At 41.3% G+C, this 24,909-nt stretch overlaps 1 protein-coding gene and 2 pseudogenes across 1 annotated transcript in view; 2 read left to right on the top strand and 1 right to left on the bottom strand.

Annotated features, from left to right (window-relative positions):
- Window positions 1-24,909, bottom strand: part of LOC118885142 — a 584,965-nt pseudogene that overhangs the window by 418,937 nt on the left and 141,119 nt on the right.
- Window positions 1-24,909, top strand: part of LOC118885106 (zinc finger protein 836-like) — a 271,742-nt gene that overhangs the window by 173,288 nt on the left and 73,545 nt on the right. The window lies entirely within an intron of this gene.
- LOC118885071 lies at window positions 1,270-23,379 on the top strand (annotated as a pseudogene).

Here is a 24,909-nt window from a genome sequence, read left to right as displayed (position 1 = left end):
GCGCACGGGCTCTTCGGTGCAGCACGCAGGCCTCTCTCTAGTTGTGGTGTGTGGATTGTTTTCTCTTCTCTAGTTGTGGTGCGAAGGCTCCAGGGCGTGTGGCCTCTGTAGTTTGCGACACCCAGGCTCTCTAGTTGAAGTGCACCAGCTCAGTAGTTGTGGCGCGTGAGCTTAGTTGCCCCGCGGCAAGTGGGATCTTAGATCCCTGACCAGGGATCGAACCGGCGTCCCCTGCCTTGTAAGGCGGATTCTTTACCACTGGACCACCAGGGAAGTACCAATAATGCAGTTCTAATAAAAAGAAATATATATATATATGTATATATATATATATATATGTATATATATATATATATATATATTTTGTCTTTTTATTGCATGTATTTGAGATGATGGGATACTCACTAGCCTTATTTTAGTAATTATTTCAATATATGTAAGAACATTATGCTGTACAACTTAAACTTATACAGTGATGTATGTCAAGTACATCTCAATAAAACTGGGAGGGGGGGAGGTGGTTTTAAAAGGCAAATAAAACACTTTAGCCAAAAGAAAGAACAATGCAATTTATAACAATTTTAAAAAATGTATTACTTTTTCAAAACAATTGTTAGTGAGGAACATTATTACATGCCTTACTTCTCCAGTCTCAGACCCCAGGTTTTGTCCCTGAGTCTCTGGACCTGAGCAGAGTGTTGAATTTGGTCTCCGGGCTGAATGAGGAATAGAAACGGAAGAGTGCTTCTGCAGGATGTCAGTATGAAATGGAACATTCTACCTAGGGAGAATTTTGTATTTCTCATTCTAGTTTGTAATACAGAGACAAACCTAGCTTTTGTTTCCTCAAACTGCTTCAATTAATTCTAACTGCAGGAAATATTCCCAGATCCAACCACTGCCCCACAGCTACCACTTGGAGACCCACATTCCCAACTTCTGAATTGCTTGAGCCTCTGGAACGGGGCATGCGAGCAAACTGCTGGGGAAAACAGCTTTTTATTGAAGCCGTTTCAACTTGTTAGGAGGAAACGTTAGTTTTCCGACATCAGTGGCCCACACATCGGTAAAGCTTTTATCATAAAACTTCTGGATAGTAACTTAAAATCTGCACTTTCAAAGCGCCGGGAAGTAACATACCTCGGCCCCTTACTACGTCCCTGGCGATCTCCGCGATGACGTAAGCTCCCTTGCCCCGCCCCTCGCGGTCGCGCTCCACTCAGTTCCCGCCCCCGGAAGCCCTGCCTCTAACTCTGCGCGTGCGCAGTTTCTTACGGAACCGGAAGCAGCGAGCTCGGCGTGGAGCTCGAGCTCCAGGAGGTAAGTTTCTCCTTTGTAGTGTAAATTTGTGCTGCGTCGTCCACCATACCCCACCCTCAGCATCTTGGGAGTCACTACGGACCTAAAATGCCGGCACCCGGCCTTCCGCCCCCAGTAAATCCAGACGTCGCCGTCACAGGTCTGGTGTTTTCCTTTGGGTTTGAAATTGCTCTGAGGTGGGTCCCGGAGCCCTTGGCTTTTCTGCCTTAGGTCCAGGTAGACCCCGCCTTTCGCTTCTTTTTCCTTCATAAAGCCCTTTACTGCCTCCGCCCTCCCCCTGTAAAGCCCTCTTCCGCGAGGTGGATTCGCAGCTGCGCAGCCTCGCTCCCTCGGCCCCTGGAAGGCAGCGCCGGCCGCCCCGCTCCCGGACAGGCCGCGTCCTCTCCCCGGTCCTGGGGTTCTGCAGAGCCCGCCACTCTCCGGAGACCCCCTCCCTCCCTCCCCACCCCTCTGTCCTCGCGTCTCCTCAGGCCGGTGCTTCTGCTCCGCAGGCCTCTCCTTCGTAGTCAGCCCTTCCCCTCACCCCGCGTAGGAGGAGGTGACCTGGGCCGGACGTGTGACACCCAATGTTCTTCGGTCTCCCCGCTGGAAAATGTGTTTTTCCGGTAGGCGGGCATCTTTTCAGTCGCCATCCCTGTATATATTCGTGGGCGAGGGGGACCAGGAGAAGCTGAGACAGAGAGCGACTGAGAGGGGAATAGAAAAACTGAGATGAGAAAAGAATGAGGGAGAACCAATAGAGACGTAGAGGATTGGCTTAGGGACTTGTAAAGAGACAATAAAATGAAAGAGACTAAGCCTTGCAAGTAACAGGTGGATAAAGTAAAGAAGTGAATTATACAGAGGGTTTTCCACAGTTTAGAGAAAAACGTAGATAGAGGGGCCCTGATTCAGCGGTAGGAAGGGAGGCAACAGTGATGAGGCCCTTCACACAGACAGCGGGGGGAGAGGGTAAATGAGGTGGAACCATGGTCTTTAGAGCATCATGGTGCTGGGAGAGAGAACAGCGGAGGAAGAAAGAAGAACACCAAGGAACCATAGCCACCTGGGGTGCCAGAGAGTGAGGAGGGAGGGAGTGTATCACGGACAGAAGGGGTGTAACCCGGAGGGCAGAGAGGGAGCAGAGGTGGGGGAAGAAAGAGCATCAAGAGGGGGAACAGGTCGCAGAGTGGGGCAGGCCAGGTGTGAGGGAGGAAATAGAGAGGAGGGCAGGAACAGCAGGAGAGCGGAGGGGAGCAAAAAGAGAGACACAGACAGAGATGATATAGGGAGACGAATAAACAGAATGAAATGGAAACACCTCGTAGTGCAGGTAGAGCGGAAACAGGATCCAGGTGGGTGGTGAGTTGTTTGGATGTGGATGATTAAGCTGTGATGTATGATCTGTGGTTTCAGAACGTAGTAAATTTAAAATTTGTTGGCTTAAATTATACAGATGAGCGTGAGAATTGGAAAACTTTCTTATAAGGTTTGTGCATTTTGCAGTTATTTGTATCAGAAGATAACTTCCATCTCCAGTCCCTATTCAGCCAGGGGGCAGTGACTTGACTCAAGACAGCTGTGGGTCACCCCCTTTCCTTTTCCTGGCATGAGATAGAGCACAGGGAAGAGAAGTGGGGCAAGAAATGACTGACTCTGTTACTGCATGGTGCCTCTTTGAAGGAATATTAAAAGTGAGTTTTTTTCTAATGGATTCACTTTTTTCTCTTTCTTTTTTTTTTTCATTTTTTTTACATTTAATTCTTTTTGTAGCTTGGAATAAATCTTGGTGCATTAAATTTCTACTTCTCTGTAAGTAATTATAAACTTCTGAAATAAGCTTTGGTGGTCCTGTGTAATCAACTCATGCAATTCTTTTCTAAATATGATATATTCTCATTTTTTTTAACTTTCACACCAGAATTTTAGATTTAAAAAAATTCACAAAATACTTCTTTTTAAGATGTGTTTAAGGTCTGTTTGAGGCCTGCCTCCTGTGTCCTCTTTATCTTGTGTATTGGAAAAGTTCTTTGGGAACTAGTAAATAATTTTAGACTGTTGTGATGAATTAAGATGATGTTAAGATGTCAATCAAAAAAAAAAAAGATGTCAATCATCTTTTATATTAACAGTCAAAACCTAGTTTAACCAGTTAGTCTAATATTCAGTTTTTTTCCGTTGTATTTGATCTGTTAAGTTGGTGAGCTATGAGGTGATAGGAAGTTGCTTCCCTCAGGTCCCTCTTGACTGTTCTCTACAAATATTGAAGGATTGGGTGTAGTGACTTGGAACCTTCTTCCGTCAGAGCCCCTCTATTCATGATGAAGTTTGCTCAGAGCTGATTTCTAACCTGACTCTTTCCAGTGTTTTCTTCACCAGTGGTATATTTTTGCACATCTGCATGTTTAAAAGATTTTACTGCAGTCTTCTGGAAAAGAAGAACTAAATGCTTGGTACCAGATCAGACCTTGAAAAAGAAGGTTCCTTTGCTGAGGCAAATGAAAGATGGTCCTGGTGTTTTAGGTTGGAAGGATGATAGGGACAAACTCTGCCCACTGGCCCTTCTGGATCCCCCTTCAGGATTCAGTTCCACCTAATTCTGTTCACTCAACCCGGACTTTCTCATACGTATCTCCCTTCTGGGCCTCAGGGAGCCCACTTGTAACATGGAGATGAGAGACTAGACCAGAAACTGTCAGCCTGGGTAACTCTGAGCCCTGAAATGATTGGCCAAATTGTGTCTGTGTCTGTGTGTGGCAGTTCTTTTTTTTTTTTCTTTTTTTTTTAAATTGAGGTCACTGCTTTTCAGACACATGATTCTTTTTTTTTTTTTTTAATTAATTTATTTATTTATTTTTGGCTGTGTTGGGTTTTCGTTTCTGTGTAAGGGCTTTCTCTAGTTGCGGCAAGCGGGGCCACTCTTCATCGCGGTGCGCGGGCCTCTCACTATCGCGGCCTCTCTTGTTGCGGAGCACAGGCTCCAGACGCGCAAGCTCAGTAGTTGTGGTGCACGGGCTTAGTTGCTCTGCGGCATGTGGGATCTTCCCAGACCAGGGCTTGAACCCGTGTGCCCTGCATTGGCAGGCAGATTCTCAACCACTGCACCACCAGGGAAGCCCGTGGCAGTTCTTTTTATAGAGGAGTGTCCAGTTCTATTTAGAAATTTGAATGGGTCCCTGTCTTCCCAGAATGAAAAACAAGCAAAATGCTAGAATGGAGACAAGAACATAGGGTCAGAGTAGAAGTGACCATAGTCAGATGTATTTTTCTGCGTTAAGTGTAAATTTGAAGAGAGTTTATATCAATTCTGGCACTCAGACCCCCACTGGCTCTTATTTGTCCTCAGGACAATATCCGAACTCCTCACTGTTGCTACACATCCCTCTGTCATCCTCAGGGCCCCGCTAATGTCTCCTGCCTCATCCTGGGATCTGGCTCTTTTCCCATGGTTCACTTTACCCCAGTCCCATTCACCTTTTGGTGTTCCCAAACACCAAAACCATTTCTTTCTCAAATCTTAGTTCCCATTCTTACCTTCTGCCTTTCAATCCCAGTGGCTCAGACCCTTTGTGCTCCTTCGGGATTAGACTCAGAGAGGTCTCTCCATCCCTTCCGGACAATCTCTGTCACGTTGACCAGGTTTTATTGCCTCTGTATCAGTCACTGTCATCAGAAATGCCATTTTCTTTTCTTTTCTTTTTTTTTGAATTTTATTTTATTTATGTAATTTTTATACAGCAGGTTCTTATTAGTTATCTATTATATGTATAGTAGTGTATATATGTCAATCCCAGTCTCCCAATTCATCCCCCACCCCCAAGAAATGCCATTTTCTATTGGTTTGGAGTCTTTCTTGTTCTCCCTCCGTTGAAGGAGTACAGTGCTTCTCTTCCTTTCAGGGTGGCGGCAGCATCTCCCTCTGGGGATGGGTTTAGATGCTAAGACTGTGGGTTGGGCTAAATAACCCTCAGGGAAGACCAGGTGAACAGGGTAGGTGATAAGGATGGTTCCCATGTTTGTTTTGAATATTTCACCTGTAATTGATCCTTACCCCATGTGGCTACTTAATAGCTCAAAATAAGAGCCAAAAGATGCAGGGAGTCCTGAAAAGCCATACAGAATTGGCGTCCTCACGCAGCGTCCTGAGGTGTCCCCATGGTTAGTGTGCCATGTCACTGCCCTGCCGTAGCCCCCAGTGTTCCAGGCTGTGCCCGTCCAGGGGCCAGTTGCCACCTTGGACAGGAGCTTTGCCTTCCAGCAGGTCATCTGCTCAGAGTCAGGGGTAGTGATACCACTCTGCTAAGGGGGGGCAGAAGTCTGGAACCTAACGGGGCATGAAGGAGCCCCCCCTCAGACAGCTAGGGTATTTTTTAATTGCCAGTGAGTGTGGAGAACAGGAGACAAGAATCCTGGGGGCCAATTTTTGACCTTCATACTGAAGGTCAAGTGAATGCCCAGTGTTCTTTGGGAGGTAGCTTGTGAATATTCCTGTTGCGACTCCTTTGCTGAGCAGTCCTTAGCCTTTTAGCCCTGTTTTCCCATGAGTGCATGGAGAAGAGGTAGAAAAATGGGGAATTAGAGGGGAGCCTATAGTGGTCTGCAGGAGGGATATGGCAGCAAGTGGGAGCTTCAAGGTGAGCCCAGTGAATGGTATTTGCATTTGTCCCTTGTGGGGTCAAGGGGTGTGTGGAACTGCTGGCAAAGGGTGTCTCAGTTCTGGCTGGAGCACCTGGAATTGGGTTTATGGGTAGTTGTGGGGTGCATTGCATGGTTTGAGGTGCCACAGTGTCTTAGCTCAGGTTCCCTGGGACCTAGCTGCTGACACTGAGGTTTACATGCATTGGTTTAATCTGGTATTTCATGATCCTACCTGAGGAGGAATGAAGACAGTGGATTTAGGCAAAGAGAAACATTTTCCTCCATTGTGGTTAAAAGTGTGGCCTGAGCTGAGTGCACAGGGATCTTTGGGTGCAGGAAGATGGGTGCCTTGTCCTTAGGTGATGACTCAAGAGGGTGCCCCACAGCATCTGTTCCACAGGCGACTTGGGTGTTATGGAGGTTAAGAATCATCATGCAATTTCTAGAGTAGTAATACAGGGAAAATTGCAGAGATCATTTGCCCACTGTCACAGGAGGGATTCAGGATACTTCAGTGTTACTTAGTATTTGGGATTGCAGATGAAGAAAGTTTCAGATTTGTGAAAGATACAAAAGAGAATTTGGAATGTTTTCCTGGAAGATGTTGGGTTTGTTACCGAACCAAACTTGGGTCCCCTTGCTTGCGTGCAGTGAAGCCAATCTATTGACACCAGGTTGTGGTGAAGGAAAGTGCAGCGTTTATCGTAGGGTGCCAAGCAAGGAGTCCACGTAGCTTGTGCTTAAAAGGCCTGAACTCCCTGAAGGCTTTCAGGGAAATTTTTTTTTTTTTTTAAAACCCTGAGGAGGGGCTGTGCCCTTTTATTTATTTATTTATTATTTATTTATTTAATTTTTAAATTTTATTTATTTAATTTATTTAATTTTTTGCTGTGTTGGGTCTTTGTTGCTGTGTGCGGGCTTTTCTCTGGTTGTGGCAAGCGGGGGCTGCTCTTCATTGTGGTGCGTGGGCTTCTCATTGCAGTGGCTTCTCTTGTTGCAGAGCACGGGCTCTAGGTGCACGGGCTTCAGTAGTTGTGGCTCACGGGCTCAGTAGTTGTGGCTCACAGGCTCTAGAGCACAGGCTCAGTAGTTGTGGTGCACGGGCTTAGTTGCTCTGCAGCATGTGGGATCTTCCCGGACCAGGGCTCAAACCCGTGTCCCCTGTATTGGCAGGCGGATTCTTTTTTTTTTTTAATTTTTATTTATTTATTTATTTATTTGGCTGTGCTGGGTCTTTAGTTGCTGCATACGGGATCTAGTTCCCTGACCAGGGATTGAACCTGGGTCCCCTGCATTGGGAGCGCAGAGTCTTAACCTCCAGACCACCAGGGAAGTCCGAGGCAGGAGGATTCTTAACCACTGTGCCCCCAGGGAAGCCCCAAAGACTTTTAAAGACAGGATGAGGGAGGGACATTGTGGGGTGCGTGATCAGCTCGTGGACATTCTTCTGATGGCTTGGTGAGGTAAGTGGGAGTCAACATCATCAACCTTCTGGTTCTAACCAGTCTGGGGTCTACGTCCTTATGGGCAGTATACAGTTAACTTTTTTCACCTGGTGGGGGTTTCAGTATCTGCAAAACAGCTCAAAGGACAGGGCTCAGAATGTTATCTATAGTCCTTGAGGAGCAACTAAAGGTCGTTGTTTAATGGCTAAAGTATTCTTATTTTGTCTTGCTTGACTGTTTTCCTTTCTTTCTGCATTTTCTCATTTCTATGATTAAATTTTTTCTTTGACTAAAGTTTTCTACAGACAAAAGGCAGGCAGAGAGCATCAAGGAGGGGGGGCTCTGTTCTGGGAAGTCCCCATAGGGTCCTTCTTGGTTACAGGTTCTCATTGGGGCATGTGCATCATCGGAAGCATCTTTCTTTTATATATAGCTTTATGAGATCAGTGTTTGGTCTGTGGCCACTGTGAATAAAAATATGGTGTTTTGTGTGTGGTGGTTCCTTGAGTGTCTCATATGTATTTTGCCCTCGGGCATGATTTATTAGAGTTTGGAATGTTTTCTGGTATTTTATAGCAGGATGAGTGAATATGGGTCATATGGAGAGTGTGTTGGATTTATGAGATTTTGTAAATTTACTTGAGCCCAGAAGGGAAATTATGAGTAGTAAGCTTCAAATGACAGACGTTTTCATTAGAGAGGTTCTGGTAGGTATGTGTCTATGGGCACAACTTGAGAAGGGCCATTAAGTTCTTTGATGTAGGAAAGATTGTTCCAAGAATCAGAGTACCAGCAACACCACAGTGATCTGCATTCCAGAGGCACATCCTTGGGAAAATGTAGCTGCTACTTTCTTGCTCCCGGGCCAGTATTGGTTCCTCTTCTGTCCTCTCCCTACCTGTCTCAACAAAACATGTGCGCGCACACACACACATGCACACACACACGGTATAGAGAACAGGGAGCCCTTATGCTTTGTTGGTGGGAATGTAATTGGTTCAGCTCTTAGTGAAAGTGATATGGAGTTTCCTCTATAAATTAAACAAAGAACAGGCACACAATCTGTGAAACCCACCTGTGACTAGATATCCAAAGGAAACAAAATCATTCCAGTGAAGGAAATATTTGCACTCCAATGAGCATTATTGCATTATTCCCAACAGTCTAGATGTAGAAAGAACCAAAATGTCTGTTGACAAATGAGTGTGTATAGAAATTTATATCAGCCATAAATTATTATTATGACATTCTGGCATTACTGTTATTATTTCTGACATAATTTCGGTAGAAGAAGACACACATTTTATATGGAAACTAGAAATGTCAAACTCATAGAGCCATAGAGTATGAAGGTTGTTATGAGGACTTGGGTGGTAGGGCAGTTGGGGAGATGTTGGCCAAAGGTTACAAATAGTTCAGTTGTGAAATGAATAAGTACAGCATGGACATCTAATGTACAGTATGCTGACTGTAGTTAATACTCTGTTACTATATACTTGGAGTTTGCTGAGAGAGTGAAACTTAAATGTTCTCACCACACAGACACGCATGGGTAATTGTGAGTTGATGGGAGGGTAAATTACTTTATTGTGATAATTATTACACAGTGTGTACATCTGTAAGATAATCACACTGTGTGCCTCCCGTGGACGGCCTTGTTATTTATCACCTGAACCTCAGTGAAGCTGCACAAGAAAACTAAAGTGGGGGCTGTGCTGGGCTTGCCTGCTCTGAGCGCTGCTCAACCCAGGCTTCACGTTAGATCGATGAGGCGTTTTGTATAGACATGTTTTGTACCCTCTGACCAGGGATTTCCCTTCATATAGTTGGTATGAGATCCAACCTCAATAGTATTCAAAGTGTCCGAGGTGATTCCATTCTGTATCCATCACTGAGCATCGTGACTCTGGGTCCCCCCGTTCCTGAGGGCTGAGATCTGGGCTGAGGGTGAGGGGGCTCTGCTCTGCGTGGGGATGGATCAGGGCTGGTCTGTGACCTGGAGGGGATCGTCGGGTCCAGCTGAGGTTCCCGCTGCTGCTGTGCACGTGAGGGCCTCACCAGGAGGGGAGCGAGATCTGAAGAAAGGGTGGGAAAACTCTCCTGTTGGTCTCTGTGTGGGAGTTTACTGTCCTGAGCCCCTCCTGGGACAGTGGGCAGCAGGGGACTGTCTGTTCCACGTGGAGAGATCTTCCTTCTGTTTATGGTTGTGGTATGGGAATGGGGTCTTTTGATTCTAAGCATGTTTTCATCTTTCAGGATTGTCCTCTAAAGACTCATGTTGCCTGAGGAAGAAGCCCGGAAGAGGAGGGGGAGGAAAGAAAGGGAGTCAGGAATGGCTGTTTCTCAGGTCAAGTCATATTTTCATTTGATTCTCAGTCTGTTCTTTCTGAAATGCCCTTCTTTGGACTCGCTAATCTTGTTTGACTCTGAAGTATCCTGGTTGACACTTGTACTTTCACAGTCATCAAGAGCCTTCCCTCAGTCCCTGTCAGCTCCTCTTAGATTTCATTTCCCTATGACAGAGTGATCTGGATGATGAGAGCCAATGGTTTCCACTGGGCGTAGTCCTGGACAGGATTGGAGGCGTGGTGTCAGAGCTGTTGGGCAGCAGGAATTGTTTCGGGGTCCCATGTGGATGCAGTGTCCACTCTCTATAAACCGGGATAAAGAAGCTGCATGTAGGAGGGTGGGAGGGAGACACAAGAGGGAGGAGATATGGGGATATATATATATGTATAGGTGGTTCATTTTGTTATAAAGCAGAAACTAACACACCATTGTAAAGCAATTATACTCCAATAAAGATGTTATAAAAAAAAAAGCTGCATGTAGAAGTCAGGTCTTAATATGCACAATACCTGGTAAAATCTGGATATCAGACCAATTAGGAGAAATTTTTTCTGGCTTTTTCTAAGGCAGTTGAAACTAAATGTAGCTGACTTCAAAATCTTAATAATACGGAATGGAAATGGTCAGTTCAGAGACAGACATCAGTGGTAGAATGTGTTTTAGTCCATCATCGAATTTAAACTATGAAATCAGCCTAAATCTCTGACAGTTGGAAATTCTTTAAATCACTTTCATACCTCCATTCCTCAGAAATTGTCTTTTCACTCTTTGGATTGCATCCTTTGACACACAGTTTCTACCTTTGATGCAGGCAGTGTTCCAGCTTCATTCTTTTGCTGGTAGATATCTAGTTTCTTAACACCATTTGTTATTGAGACTCTCCTTTCGCTGTTGTACAGTCTTGGCATCCGTGTCAATACATTTTTCATATATACCAAGGAGTATTTCTGGTATTCTAATCTGCTGCATTGTTTTATGTATCTGCGTTTCTGCCAGTACCACATCATCTTGATTACTTTGTAATATGTTTTGAAATCTAAAAATGATGGCCTCCATCTTCTTTTCCAAGAGTATTTTGGCTTTTTGGGGTCCCTTGAGATTCCCTATGAATTTTACCATTATGTTTTCTATGACTGCAAAAATTGCCATTGAAATTTTAATAGGGATTCTATTGCATTTATAGAACACTTTGGGTAATACTGTCATTTTAAGATTCATAAGTCTTGGGCTTCCCTGGTGGTGCAGTGGTTGAGAGTCTGCCTGCCAATGCAGGGGACATGGGTTCGAGCCCTGGTCTGGGAAGATCCCACGTGCCGCGGAGCAGCTGGGCCCGTGAACCACAACTACTGAGCCTGCGCGTCTGGAGCCTCTGCTCCGCAACAAGAGAGGCCGCGATAGTGAGAGGCCCACACACCGCGATGAAGAGTGGCCCCGCTTGTCACAGCTAGAGAAAGCCCTCGCACAGAAACGAAGACCCAACACAGCCATAAATAAATAAATAAATTAATTAAAAAAAAAAATTTAAAAAAAAGATTCATAAGTCTTCCATTCCATGAGTACAGGATGTCTTTTAATTTATTTGTATCTGCATGGATTTTTTTTAGCAACGTTTAGCAGTGTTCAGTGTACGAGTCTTTTATCCCCTTTGCTAAGTATTCTATCTCTTTTGATGCTATAGTAAATAGCATTGTTTTCTAATTTTTTTTGATATTCATTGGGTATAGAAATGCAACTGATTTTTGTGTGCTGATGTTTTCATGCTGGAACTTTTGTAAAGTTTTCTTTTGAAGTAGTCGTTTTTTTGTGGAATCTTTTTGTTTTGTATATATAAAACCTTGTCACCTGCAAAAAACCAATTTTAACTTCTTTTTCAATTTTCATATCTTTGATTTCTTTGTCTTGTCTAATGGCTCTAGCTAGGACGTTCAGTACTTTCTTGAACAGCAGCGTAGACATCTTTTCCCTTTTTAAAAATATTTTATTTTATTTTATTTTTTTGGCCATGCTGTGCGCCATACAGGATCTTAGTTCCCCTTCCAGAGATCAAACTCATGCCCCCTGCAGTGGAAGCATGGAGTATTAACCACTGGACCGCCAGGGAGGTCCCGCTTTTCCCTCTTTTGTTGTAAGCATTTAGCATTGTAGACTTTTTTTTTAGGCCGTGACATGCAGCACGTGGGATCTTAGTTCCCTGTCAAGGGATCGAACCCACTTCCCCTACAATGGAAGTGCAGAGTCTTAACCACCGGACTGCCAGGGAAGTCGTTGACTCTTGTTTTAATACAGCTTTGACTGCATGTTATAAATTTTAGTATGTTGTGTTTTTATTCTCATTCAAATATTTTTAAAATTTCCTTGTGATTTCTTCTTTGACCCATTGCTTCTTTAAGAATGGGCTGTTTAATTTCCTCATTTGGGGGATTTTCCTGTTTTCCCTCTGCTCTTTATTTCTAGTATCTTTTCATTGTGGTTGGAGAAGATACTTTTTATGATCTCAATCTTCTTAAATTTGTTAAGATTTGTTTTGTGGCCTAAGATGTGGTCTTTCCTGGAAAATGTTTCACGTGTGCTCTAGAAGGATGTGTTTTCTACTGTCATTGGGTGGAGTGTTCTGTACATGTCTCTTAGGTACAGTTGTCCTATATTGTTGTTTAAGTCCTCTGTTTCCTTATTGATATTCTTTTTGTTTCTGTCTGTAGGTAAAACTAGGGTGTTGAAGTCTCATGCTAATATTGTGCTGCTGTCTATTTCTCTCTTTATCTCTATTAACATTTACTTCATTTTGGGGGGAGCTCTAATGTTATGTGTATATGTATTTATAACTTTTATATCTTCTTGGTGATTTGTACCTTATATCATTACATAATATCCTTTGTTTCATGTCAGCTTTTGTCTTTATTTTGTATGGTATAATATAGTCACCTGTGCTCTCTTTAGGACGGAATATCTTTTTCCATCCTTTAACTTTTTGCCTGTCCATCTCCTCAGATTTGTGAACGTTAACTGTTCCAACTCTCTGACACATTTTCTCTGTTTTTCTCACTCTTGTTCTCTGTTTTTCCTGTTATTTCTTCTAGTTGCCTCTACTCAGGCACATCGTACTGCGGCAAAAGGCAGGAGACCTAGCCAGCCCCCTTCACTCCAGGGTAGTTACAGAGGAAATGCATCAAGTGTTTTCTTTTGATTATGGTGTATGGTGAAATGTTCTTGTTAACTCTGTTTTGTATTTATTAATACCTTCATATGTCAATTTTAGTGGACAAAATTTTATTTATATTTTTGAATATAGGTATCTATAGAGATCAGCGTTAAAGTATCCTGTTTTTTCATGTTAGTACCATTTACTATAGCTGATACGTTTTCATTGTCCCAAAGATGCTGAAATTCACTTGAATAAAATTGATGATGAAAAAAATGATGCAAAAATATGTCCAGAGACAACTCTCATTTCAGTTAATTGTGTGTTTACATATTTATCCAAGAGTTTATGAATGTTCAAGTGCATGGTTTGATAAAAGACATCATGATTTTATTACTATGTAAAATAATCTTTTTCAGTTGAGATGGTATCTTAAATATATTCCATGGCCTTGAATTTTTTCTACACTCTCCTGTTAATGTTTTTTGTTTTTTCTTTTAATTTTTAAATGTTTTTTGGCCGCACTGCTCAGCTTGCAGGGTATTAGTTCCATGACCAGGGATTGAACTTGGGTGCTCGGTAATTAAAGTGCAGAGTCCTAACCACTGGACTGCCAAGGAATTCCCTTAATAGTTTAAATAGTAATAATATTACTAACATTTATGTACATTTTTGTGTGTGCCCACATCTGTAGTGACCTTTCAAGGTTTCTGCAGGAATTCTCTGTCAGTGTACTTTTACTGTTCTTTCTGTTACTAAATTTTCTGCTTCTTTAGCTTCAATTCCAGAGCCCAGCCACCTTAGTTCATGTGCTTGCTCTGTCATTTCTCAGCTTCTTAAATAACCTCAGTTGAGTTTCTCAGAGTGTCTCTGACACCTTTCTCCTCTGTAAGATGGGAACAGATCTTACTCTAAAGAGCTATTAGGTTGATAACAAGCTCACATCTGTAAAGCCTTTAGAGTAGTTTTTTGCATATAGGAAGTATTCAACCACAATTAGTCATTGCTGTTGCCATCATCATCATAATTTAAGATTTTGACTTTTATTTTAAAGCCACTGTGGACTTAAGACACCACTCATGCTATAGCTCATCTAGATATTGAATATCACTCAGTATGTAAAATACAATATGTAATACTTCTGCATAGACAATCCATTATTGAATTTTATTTGTATATATTTCATATATTTTCCACAAAAATGAAAAATCCACATTAATTGGAGGATGTCATAATCTCGTGAAAAAGCATAAGAAATTAAAATTAGAGACTGATAATTTGCTCTAAATACCTTTACGTGGATTTGTCAGAAACATACTTCAACTGAATTCATCCTTACCCCTCTCCTCTTGTCATTTTGCATGCAAATAAGAACTCTCCTCAGGGCCCCTTGGTGAAATGTATTTTCATTTCAGGAACAGTTGACATTCAAGGATATTGACATAGAATTCTCTCAGGAGGAGTGGGAATGCCTGGACCCTGCTCAGCGAGCCTTGTACAGGGACGTGATGTTGGAGACCTACAGGAACCTGCTCTCCCTGGGTGAGGATAACTTCCCTTTAGAAGTAGGGATCTTCCCATGCTATCTTTTCATTTCCTTTGTGTGCCTCATTTGAGCCGGTTTTCCTTGACTGATCTGAAATCCCTGTTGACTCAGACGTGAAACGCTTCATGATATGGCATCAGAAGTATAAACCTACCTTTTCCTCCGGTGATCTGCGCACTTCATGATACATCAGGGGTTGTTCCAGAGCTTATGTAGTTATGGCAAACTTTTGATATACCCACTTTCCTATTTTCTACCCATGGGCTTTTGATTATGGAGTTCTAGGAAAAGAGCTATGTTTCTGCATATTGTACTGTTCCCTGTCTATTCAGAAGGAGGCAAGTAGTGGATGAATTTTTGCAATATTTTTCTAGACCCATTGGTAATGTCCTCAATCTTCTGGTGAACAAAGAACTAGGATTCTGGAAAATCCACAGCAAATCATGTTTCTTTGTTCTTAACTGGAGGAATTTCTGTTTCTCATCTGAATATTTTACCCACTTTGTAGCAAGAGAAAGAGCCCTAGGCTGTAGATAGTGAGGTGAATGCCTTTGGGGATGTATCAAAGTTTGAATATAGGTCAGATCTCAGAAGGGCTGAGGGGAAGCCTCGTTATTAATAGTGTTTGAGAAACTCTGAACACTCTTGTTGGAGAGTTCTATGAGAATACCGATGTTTGTTTATTATTATGAACTCTCAGAGGAAGTTTTTCTTCTCCGTAACTTACCACTCTTTCAACATGTAAAATGTATTCTTTCACCCTCCAGTGGTGCTGCAGCTCCTACAGAGACGAAAGCAAAGTCTTTATCGTGATCTACAGCACTCCGTACCTGGCTCCCGTGAACTGGTTGTTGCTTCACTTTGAGGAGCGTGACGCTGGCTGCTTTTCGTTTCTCTTTTTTTTTTTTTTAATTAATTAATTTATTTATTTTTGCTGTGTTGGGTCTTCGTTTCTGTGCGAGGGCTTTCTCTAGTTGTGGCAAGCGGGGGCCACTCTTCATCGCGGCGCGCGGGCCTCTCACTGTCGCGGCCTCTCTTGTTGCGGAGCACAGGCTCCAGACGCGCAGGCTCAGCAATTGTGGCTCACGGGCCTAGTTGCTCCGCGGCACGTGGGATCTTCCCAGACCAGGGCTCGAACCCGTGTCCCCTGCATTGGCAGGCGGATTCTCCACCACTGCGCCACCAGGGAAGCCCCTCGTTTCTCTTTTTAATAGTACCATGTTTTATGAGTGTCATTTATTGATGTCTGTTTGTTGTGTTGGCAGCAGGGGGGAAAACAGTCAACTTTCTCATGCATTGCACATGATGGTAAAATTTCCTCAGTGTGCTCCTGCTGGCTAAGGTGGCCTGTGGTGAAAGTTGAAAGCCAGTTCCCATTCCTGGAACATGCCCAGCACGGGCTAGGAGGCGCTTTGTGGAGGGAGGAACCCATCCCCTCCCTGGCACTCGTATCTTGCCTAGGGATGTTCAGCAGAAAAGGTTGCCAGTCCCGGGCTGGCAGTGGCCCTGAGCAGAGAAATGCCCACCAGGAGGATCGAGACCGGGCCGGGAGTCTGGCAGGCTGGCAGTGAGTCCCTGCTGCCCAGTGACCCCAAAGCCTCCTGCTCAATTGAGTGCCAGTTGTCCGAAGCGAGCTGTTTTATTGGGGTTTCTTGCCCACTCATCTCTCCCTCAGGGCATGATTTTATTGGAAGCTCAGTTCTCAGTCCGTACAGATAAGAGCTGATACCTCCAGACTCAATACCTGAACCTTGCCAAGTTCCATCCACATTTGATGTTTTTAGGGTACGTAATCAGAAGATGGGAAAACACTGGCTGCTCTCTTATTCCATCTGGCACCTCAGAACCTGCATGGAGCTGTCTCAAGCCCTGTCTGCTTGTTTAGATCCCTCAGCCATTTTTTATGTTCTGCTTTTGCCACAAACTGCAGGATGTGTGTAACAGCCAGTTTGAATGGATCTTATGTAACTTTTACTTAGGAAAACTGTAAAGATAATGGACAGAGAGATCCTTTTTTTAATCCTCAATCTTTCATGAGGTGAATATGTGAATATTTCAGGGTTTTACTTTGGCATCTGTGGGTAAAGCTCATGGTTCCATCTGAAGGTCCTACAGAATCTGACACACATATCTTGCAGTTTTTCCACTCTTGTACTGCTCTACCTAGTTGGGAAATGTATACTCTTCCTGACTTTGTACTCCTCTAAGTTTGTATGATTGTGCCTCTATAACTTTGTTTTTGAAATACGTAGTTCTAGGCTCTGAAATTTTTCTAGTTTGTTTGCTGTGATAATCCACCCTTAGTTAATGGACAACTTCTGGTGGACTCTCTATGGAGTGGGTTTACTGGGTAACAGAAAATTCTTACAGAGAATACTTTTCCTCATATCTTGTAACATTTTCCTGCTACATACAAAATCACCACTTCAAGCTATTTAGTGGAGAGTTCAGCATGTTCCAGGATACCATCAGAGCCTGGCTGATTAGTCTTTCCACATTCTTTTTTCTGGTTTTGTGGAATGACACAAAGGCATGTCTCAAGGGCACTGTGACAGTGTTTCATATATGCTAATGACCATCCCCTTTCAGCCTCAGTTAAGTGGTATAGGAATTTCTCCTAAGAAAAGTGTCCAAGTTCACATCCCCGTATTTGTGACACTGTTCAGTAAATTGTTGTTGATGCCATATTTTTCGTCACCTGTGTGTGCACCATTGTTCATTCTACGTCTACACCTAATTTTGAAGCATCTTAATGAGAGAGCTTATGAGGTGGAGTGACATCTCCAATGATGAACCAGAAACCATTTCCAGGAGGGATGACTGAACAACATTTTTAGTTACACAGCTCACGTCTTCTTGCATCTCCCTTGAAGTTTTCTTTTTAAACTCTTGGAATTTGCTGTAATATGTAATTTATACTGCTTGTCTGGGTAGTCATGCTTAAGTTATGTTGTCTTAGTCTGTAGGTCCAGGTTCAAATCCTGTTTCTCTCACTACTTTCATTTTTTTTTAATTTATTTTTAAAATTTATTTATTTTTTTTATTTTTATTTTTTTAACGTCTTTATTGGAGTATTCTCTCACTACTTTCTGTGTCAGTTGGGATCATGTACATAAAACTGTGAGTCTTCTGTCCTAATTTGAAAAATTGTGGTAAGTTTCTTCAAGCCATTTAAAGAAAATTAGTACTGTTAGATGCCTTAGAATAGTGCATGTTTTCAGTAAAGACTCCAAAGGTAATTTTGTATATCAAGATATATTAATAGTCTGTCATGTTTATTGACATCCCTTTGCATTTTATATCGTATGCTTTTTTTTCTTTTTTGCAATTGGTTCTCAACAATGTCGTTTCTGACCGTAGTTAATAAATTTACCAATTGCTCACTCTTTGTTATGTATATTTTGGAGCCAATGAACTGGATGTTTAAGGGCACTTCATAGGTTGGGAATTGCTCCATTAATTGGTTGTAAATATAAATGGAGAATATTTTATTCATAAATATTTAATTTTGATTTACAGATGATTGGCTTTTAGATGTTTTATGCTTTTTCATGGGTACATAGTTTTATAGGAGGTACTGAGAAAAATATTTTGTTTTCTAAAAAGTTGTTTTATCAAATTCTTAATTTTCTCGATGCTATATTTTTTTCCCAATTCTATCTGCAACTCATTTAGATTATTCATTAATATGCTAGTTTTCTTTTTTTCTTTTATTTTGGCCATGCTGCACAGCTTGTGGGATCTTAGTTCCCTGACCAGGGATTGAACCTGGGCCCTCTGTGGTGAAAGTGCAGCATCCTAACCACAGGTCCACCAGGGAATTCCCGCTAGTCTTTTATTACTGACTGTTATAATATATTATCTGCTATTTAGCAATTATTTATGAATAATAGGTATGCAGAATATATGCATAATGTAATATATTTTTCTCCTCAGTTATGAGACAGCAGTATGTTTACTGTTAATTGGTGTGTGCTTACACGTCATGGTGGAAATATACACTTTTTTTTTTTTTTTAATTTAATTTTATTTATTTATTTATGGCTGTGTTGGGTCCTCGCTTCTGTGCGAGGGCCCTCTCCAGTTGCGGCAAGTGGGGGCCACTCCTCATCGCAGTGCGCGGGCCTCTCACCACCGTGGCCTCTCCCGTTGCGGAGCACAGGCTCCAGACGCGCAGGCTCAGCAACTGTGGCTCACGGGCCCAGTCGCCCCACGGCACATGGGATCCTCCCAGACCAGGGCCCGAACCCGCGTCCCCTGCATTGGCAGGCAGACCCTCAACCACTGCACCACCAGGGAAGCCCTATACACTTTCTTTGATAGCTAACAGAAGTTATTCCTATGTGAGTATTTTTGGCATAGGTTGTTTGAAAGTACAGTACCCTAAAATTAATCACTTTTTCTTTAGTAAAGAATTATTCCTTTTGTGTTCCTAAAAAATTTAAGATCTGTGTTGGAAAGTTAATAACTTTGGTATAAGTGTTAGTTTTGGTGTAATATCAGGTATTTAACATGAAGCATTTATTTATGAATTAAAATGAATAGGCTACTTATGGTTCTTTTATCTTCTAGACATCTCGCCTATACACGTGATCAAGAAATTACAACTAAAAGTAAACACTGGTAGAGGAGAAGTATTACAAACAGTGATGTTGGGAAGACATGAAAGGAATAAAATGAAACATTTTTACCTCAGGGAAATCCAGGAAAATATATCTGACTTTGAGTCTCAGCAGAGAGATGAGGTAAGAAATTACAAAGGAACTCCTATGTCCCATAATGAAAATCCTACTGATAAGAGAGATGGACTTGGTAGGAGTGTTGCAGGAATTAAGCCTATTGAAAATAGACTTGCATCAAGCTTTCGGGATGAACTGCATATATTTAAAAGTGAACAAAAAATTGATGAATTTAATCAAGCTGACAAGAGTATCAGCATTAGTGCCTCATTTTCACCACTTCAGACAATTTCTCCTGTTGTCCAAACAAGCATTTCTGATACAAATGGGAATGATTTTATGCATCCTTCAGTACTGACACAAGACCAGAGGGCACACAGGGAACAACCTTACAAATGTAATGAGTGTGGCAAAACCTTTCATCAGGTCTCAAACCGCACTCGACATCAGATCATCCATACAGAAGAAAAAATACATAATTGTGATGTATGTGGCAAAGTTGTTAGTCGAAATTCAGACCTTGCAGTTCATCAGAGAAAGCATACTGGAGAGAAATCTTACAAATATAACGTGTGTGGCAAAACCCTTAATCATGGCTCACACATCACTGGACATCAGGTAATCCATACAGAAGAGAATTTATATAAATGTGACATATGTGAAAAAGTCTTTAGTCAAAAAGCATACCTTGCAATTCATCAGAGAATTCATACTGCAGAGAAACCTTACAAATGTAATGTGTGTGATAAAATGTTTCATCACAGCTCGAATCGTAGAAGACATCAGAGAATCCATACAGGAGCAAAACCATATAAATGTGATGTATGTGGCAGAGTCTTTAATCGAAATTCAATCCTTGCACTTCATCAGAGAATTCATACTGGAGAGAAACCTTACAAATGTAAGGAGTGTGGGAAGGTCTTTAGTCGAAAAGGAACCCTTGCAAGTCATCGGAGAATTCATACTGGAGAGAAACCTTACAAATGTAATGAGTGTGGTAAAACCTTTTATCACAGCTCAATCCTCACTCGACATCAGATAATCCATAAAGGAGTGAAATTATATAAATGTGATGTGTGTGGCAAAGTTTATAGTCGAAATTCAAATCTTGCAATTCATCAGAGAACTCATACTGGAGAGAAGCCTTACAAATGTAATGAGTGTGGCCAGGTCTTTAGTCAAAAAGCAACGCTTGCATGTCATCAGGCAATTCATACTGGAGAGGACCCTTACAAATGTAATGTGTGTGGCAAAATCTTTCATCATAGCTCGAACCTCAGGAAACATCAGGTAATTCATAAAGGAGGAAAATTATATAAATGTGATGTGTGTGGCAGAGTCTTTAGTCAAAGTTCATACCTTGCAAAACATCATAGAATTCATTCTGGAGAGAAACCTTACAAATGTAATGACTGTGGTAAGGTCTTTATTAAAAAAGCAGTCCTTGCAGTTCATCAGAGAATTCATACTGGAGAGGAACCTTACAAATGTAATGAGTGTGGCAAAGTCTTTAGTCAGAAAGCAGCGCTTGCAAGGCATCAGGTAATTCATACTGGAGAGAAATGTTACAAATGTAATGAGTGTGGCAAAACATTTCATCACAGCTCAACCCTCACTCGACATCAGATAATCCATACAGGAGAGAAGTTATATAAATGTGATGTATGTGGCAAAGTTTATAGTCGAAATTCAGACCTTGTAATTCATCAGAGAAATCATACTGGAGAGAAACCTTACAAATGTAATGAGTGTGGCAAGACCTTTAATTACAGATCGAAACTCAGTAGACATCAGTTAATCCACACACAAGAGAAATTATATAAGTGTGATGTATGTGGCAGAGTCTTTAGTCAAAATTCATATCTTGCAAGACATCAGAGGATTCATACTGGAGAGAAACCTTACAAATGTAATGAGTGCGGCAAAACCTTTAACGATAAGTCAGCCCTCAGTCGACATCAGATGATCCACACAGGAGCAAAACCATATAAATGTGATTTTTGTGGCAAAGGCTTTCGTCGTAATTCACACCTTGCAGGTCATAAGAGAATTCATACTCGAGAGAGACCTTATAAATGTAATGTCTGTGGCAAGGTCTTTACTCAAAATTCACACCTCAGGATTCATCAGAGGATTCATACTGGAGAGAAACCTTACAAATGTAATGAGTGTGGCAAGGTATTTAGTCAAAATCCAACCCTTGCAAAGCATCAGAGAATACATACTGGAAAAAAAACCTTACAAATGTAATTAGTGTGGTAAGGTCTTTAGTCAGAATTCACTACTTGCGACTCATTGTAGAATACATGCTGTAGAGAAACCTCTCAAAAATATTGAGTGCTGAAAAGCCTTTACTCAGATTTCAACCCTCCCTACACATTCGGTAATAAATACAGAGGGGAAACCATATTAATGTAATATAGGTGGGAAGGACTTCCTTCAAAATTGACACTTTAAGTTCATGGGAGATTCATAGTGGTAGAAGTCATGCAGATGTCTTCAATGTGACAAAGCCTTACCTACGATCGGATAATCCATGCTAGATAGAAACCATAGAAATGTAATGAATGTCTCAAAGTCTTTAGTCAGAATTCATACCTTAATATCCACTGAAGAATTTATACTGGAGAGAAACCTTTCAAATATAATGTGTGGCAAATCCTTCAGTTTACTTTCAGTCCTGCCTTACCATCAGGTAATCCATACTGGTGAGAGACTTTAAGTGAGGGTTTTAGCAGGTGTCCACATGTTACGCTTCACTGGAAAAATCATGCTGGAAAGAATCAGATAAACGTATTTAGTATGACCAGGCCTTTCGAGAAGAAATTCATTCACCAAAGAATTCATTCTGGAGACTACCTCACAAATGCCATGAATGGGAAAAACCTTTACTCAGGGCTCACATCTCACCAATCATCAGATAATCTATACTGGAGAGGACATTACAGATGTAATGAATGTGTCGAAGCTTTTGTGTTGTGCCTTAAACTGAGTGTTCACCAAATACTTCATACTTAAAAATTCAGTGAGTATTGCAAGGTTTCAAATTATTGCTCATTCATCACTAGATATCAAAGTATTTATCCTGGAGGGAAACCACACAAATGTAATGTGTGTGGCTAGAAATGTTGTAAAGATTTTCATCAAGTATCGACACCTTTGGTATAATGATATGGAAATTTTTGAGCCCTTCTGACAACAGACTGTATCAGAGAATCCATACTAGAAACAAATGTCTTTAGTTCTTTGAGATTAATCTGAGATATTGCATACAGCAGAATAATTACAAGTCACGTATGGTAAAACATACGATGTGTATGACAGGAAGAAGGACATTTGTGGAAATGGCCCGTTACCTTCAGTGTATAAATATTTAATTATTTGTCTTTTCTTGAAAAGGCTATGTTGCTCTTAATGCCTTTCAACATGAAGTTTGAAGTCTGTTGATTTTATGCCTTAACTACAGGCCTTTCAGAATGGTCTTTGGGAAAGAATCAATAAGATGAGGGGGCTGACTTCATTAGCTATAGTTCATCCACATCCATGTTGCCTGGTAAAAGTGGGACCCTTTATTATCAAATTCAGTAGTGTGTGAATTAGCATTAGTAGGGGGGTGGCAGTGAATAGTGTAAAACTGTGACATGACTAATCATGCTTACTATATTCAGGCCCTTCTGTAGATAGGCCATTATGGGTTACAGCACAGAATGCTCTACCAACTGGCCGTGAACAGAGCAGGAGGGACATTAAGGAACTGGGCTTTTCACAGAAGGAGAGTGACAGGTTCATAGGGACTGATTATGTGGTAGAAACAGTACAAAGGAAAAGCTGATCACTTTTTCCAGTGAATGGGAATAGCTGTTGTATATATGTATGTTCAATGAAAAATTAGTCTTCTTCTTGGAAGTTGAAGAGAGAGCAGTTAGCGTGAGAGAAAAACAGTATGTGCATGTATATGATTCACATTTGACTGTTGCCATTACATTTTGCTTTGGTTTAATTCTGAATCAATTAAAATAGGTGTTTAATAAAATCAATCGTTTTTCATAACCCTGGATGAATCATGTTTCTTCCACCAACACAGTTTTATTCCACCTTAGTACTTTATAACAGAAGCTAACATTGCATCATCAGGCTCTCAGGGTTGAAAGAATCTGTAACAATTTCTTTCCCTGATGGAATCAAACAACATACAATTTATGGATTATATATTCATAATTTGTATCTGACTTATCCTCCGCAAACTCTGCTCCAGAATATTTATGCGGCTATAGTGAAAATACCGTAGGAGTGTGTTTCAGACTCTGCCTTCTATTAAAGAACAAAAATTGAACCAAGTAAATTTAAAGAACTAACTGGCTTTCTTGAGTGATTTGTGAATCAGTGTGCATCCCATCTAGTATCAATAAATAAAGAGGGGCTCAAAGCAGCTGTACAAAATGGAAATCTTTTGTAAATAGAAACCAGGCAGGATAAGAAAGATATTTCCAGAAGAAAAAAGTATTTTTGGCAAGGTGACCTTTTGCTGGGGGAGGGATTGCAAAGGTCTTATCCTGTAGATTACATCTGTAGTGTTGTTCAGGAAATTCCAGAGTGATTGATTTAAGGTCACATTCCTGGGAGGGGTGAAACTGCAAGTTAAGTCTTGGTTTGCTGTCCTGGGGGAAAGTAGCTCCACATTGGGACTGTTTTGCTTTTGTTTTTGAACATTCCCTGAAACCTGCTGCATATCCATGAGTGTGCATTACATGAATGTAGCTCTTCATGTTCTTTATTGTGTCCAAGGTAAACCCAAGGCATGCACCTTGATTTACATGACGGGAAAATACAAATATAGTACACATATGCAAAATATTAGAAAATTTAAAAATCATAAATCTCTCTTTTGTGCTTGAATCACTCAGTGAAATAATTTGAAAATATCAGTGTTCATGAGTTTTCTCTTAAAAATGAACAATGTACAATGGGAATTTTTTTGTTTGATAGATAAACTGGAAATTTCATACATTCACTCCCCAAATATTTTTTGTTGTTGCTAATTTGTACTTGTAGCCATTCAGTGGGAAAAGGTGGGACCCCACTAAAGGTCATTTAGATTGATATTAATGTTGAAGTGTTATGAGAATGTATGTTACATTATTCAGGTTTCTAGGGGGACAGGGGAGACTTTTAAGTTGTTCAAAAAATGATTTGAGACAACAGGGAATGGTCACTGGCTTGGTTTGTTAATGTGATCACTATTTGAGGCTTGTTGGAGGATATGCATATGGTTTGAACTTCCAGTTTGCATCACAGGAGGGATCCATTAGGCTTTCTTATCAGCTTGCCCAGAGAAGCAGGATAGGAAGAGGTTGTGAGACTTAGAAGGTGTCAGTAATCAAACATCAAAAAATGGAGTCAGACTCTTTAATAAAACACTGAATGTTTACTCCTGATTTCTTGGTTAGGATACACCATAGTTTTCCTTTTTTTAAAAAATTTATTTATTTATTTGGCTGCGTCGGTGTTAGTTGCGGAGCGCGGGTTCTTGGTTGCTGTGTGCGGGCTCTCGAACTCACGTCCCCTGCATTGGAAGACGGATTCTTAACCACTGGACCACCAGGGAAGTTCACCATACTTTTCTTCACGCTAGTAATTCATTACAGTTTTCCCCCTGCAGCAGACATATGTTCCATTGTTCAATAGGGTTGTTGAAAAAGTTTGTAAAATACTATTTAAATAAATTGCCTAAGATATTTTTACCCTCGTTTAATAAAAATTAATGTGTGGAACTGTTATTTAGATAATCTAAGCAATTTACCAGAAGAGCAGTTA

This window comes from Balaenoptera musculus, chromosome 19 (assembly GCF_009873245.2).
Source record: "Balaenoptera musculus isolate JJ_BM4_2016_0621 chromosome 19, mBalMus1.pri.v3, whole genome shotgun sequence".
Lineage (NCBI taxonomy): Eukaryota > Metazoa > Chordata > Mammalia > Artiodactyla > Balaenopteridae > Balaenoptera > Balaenoptera musculus.
The sequence above is the reverse complement of the archived record's forward strand: the minus strand, read 5'-3'. Positions and strand labels throughout refer to the sequence as shown.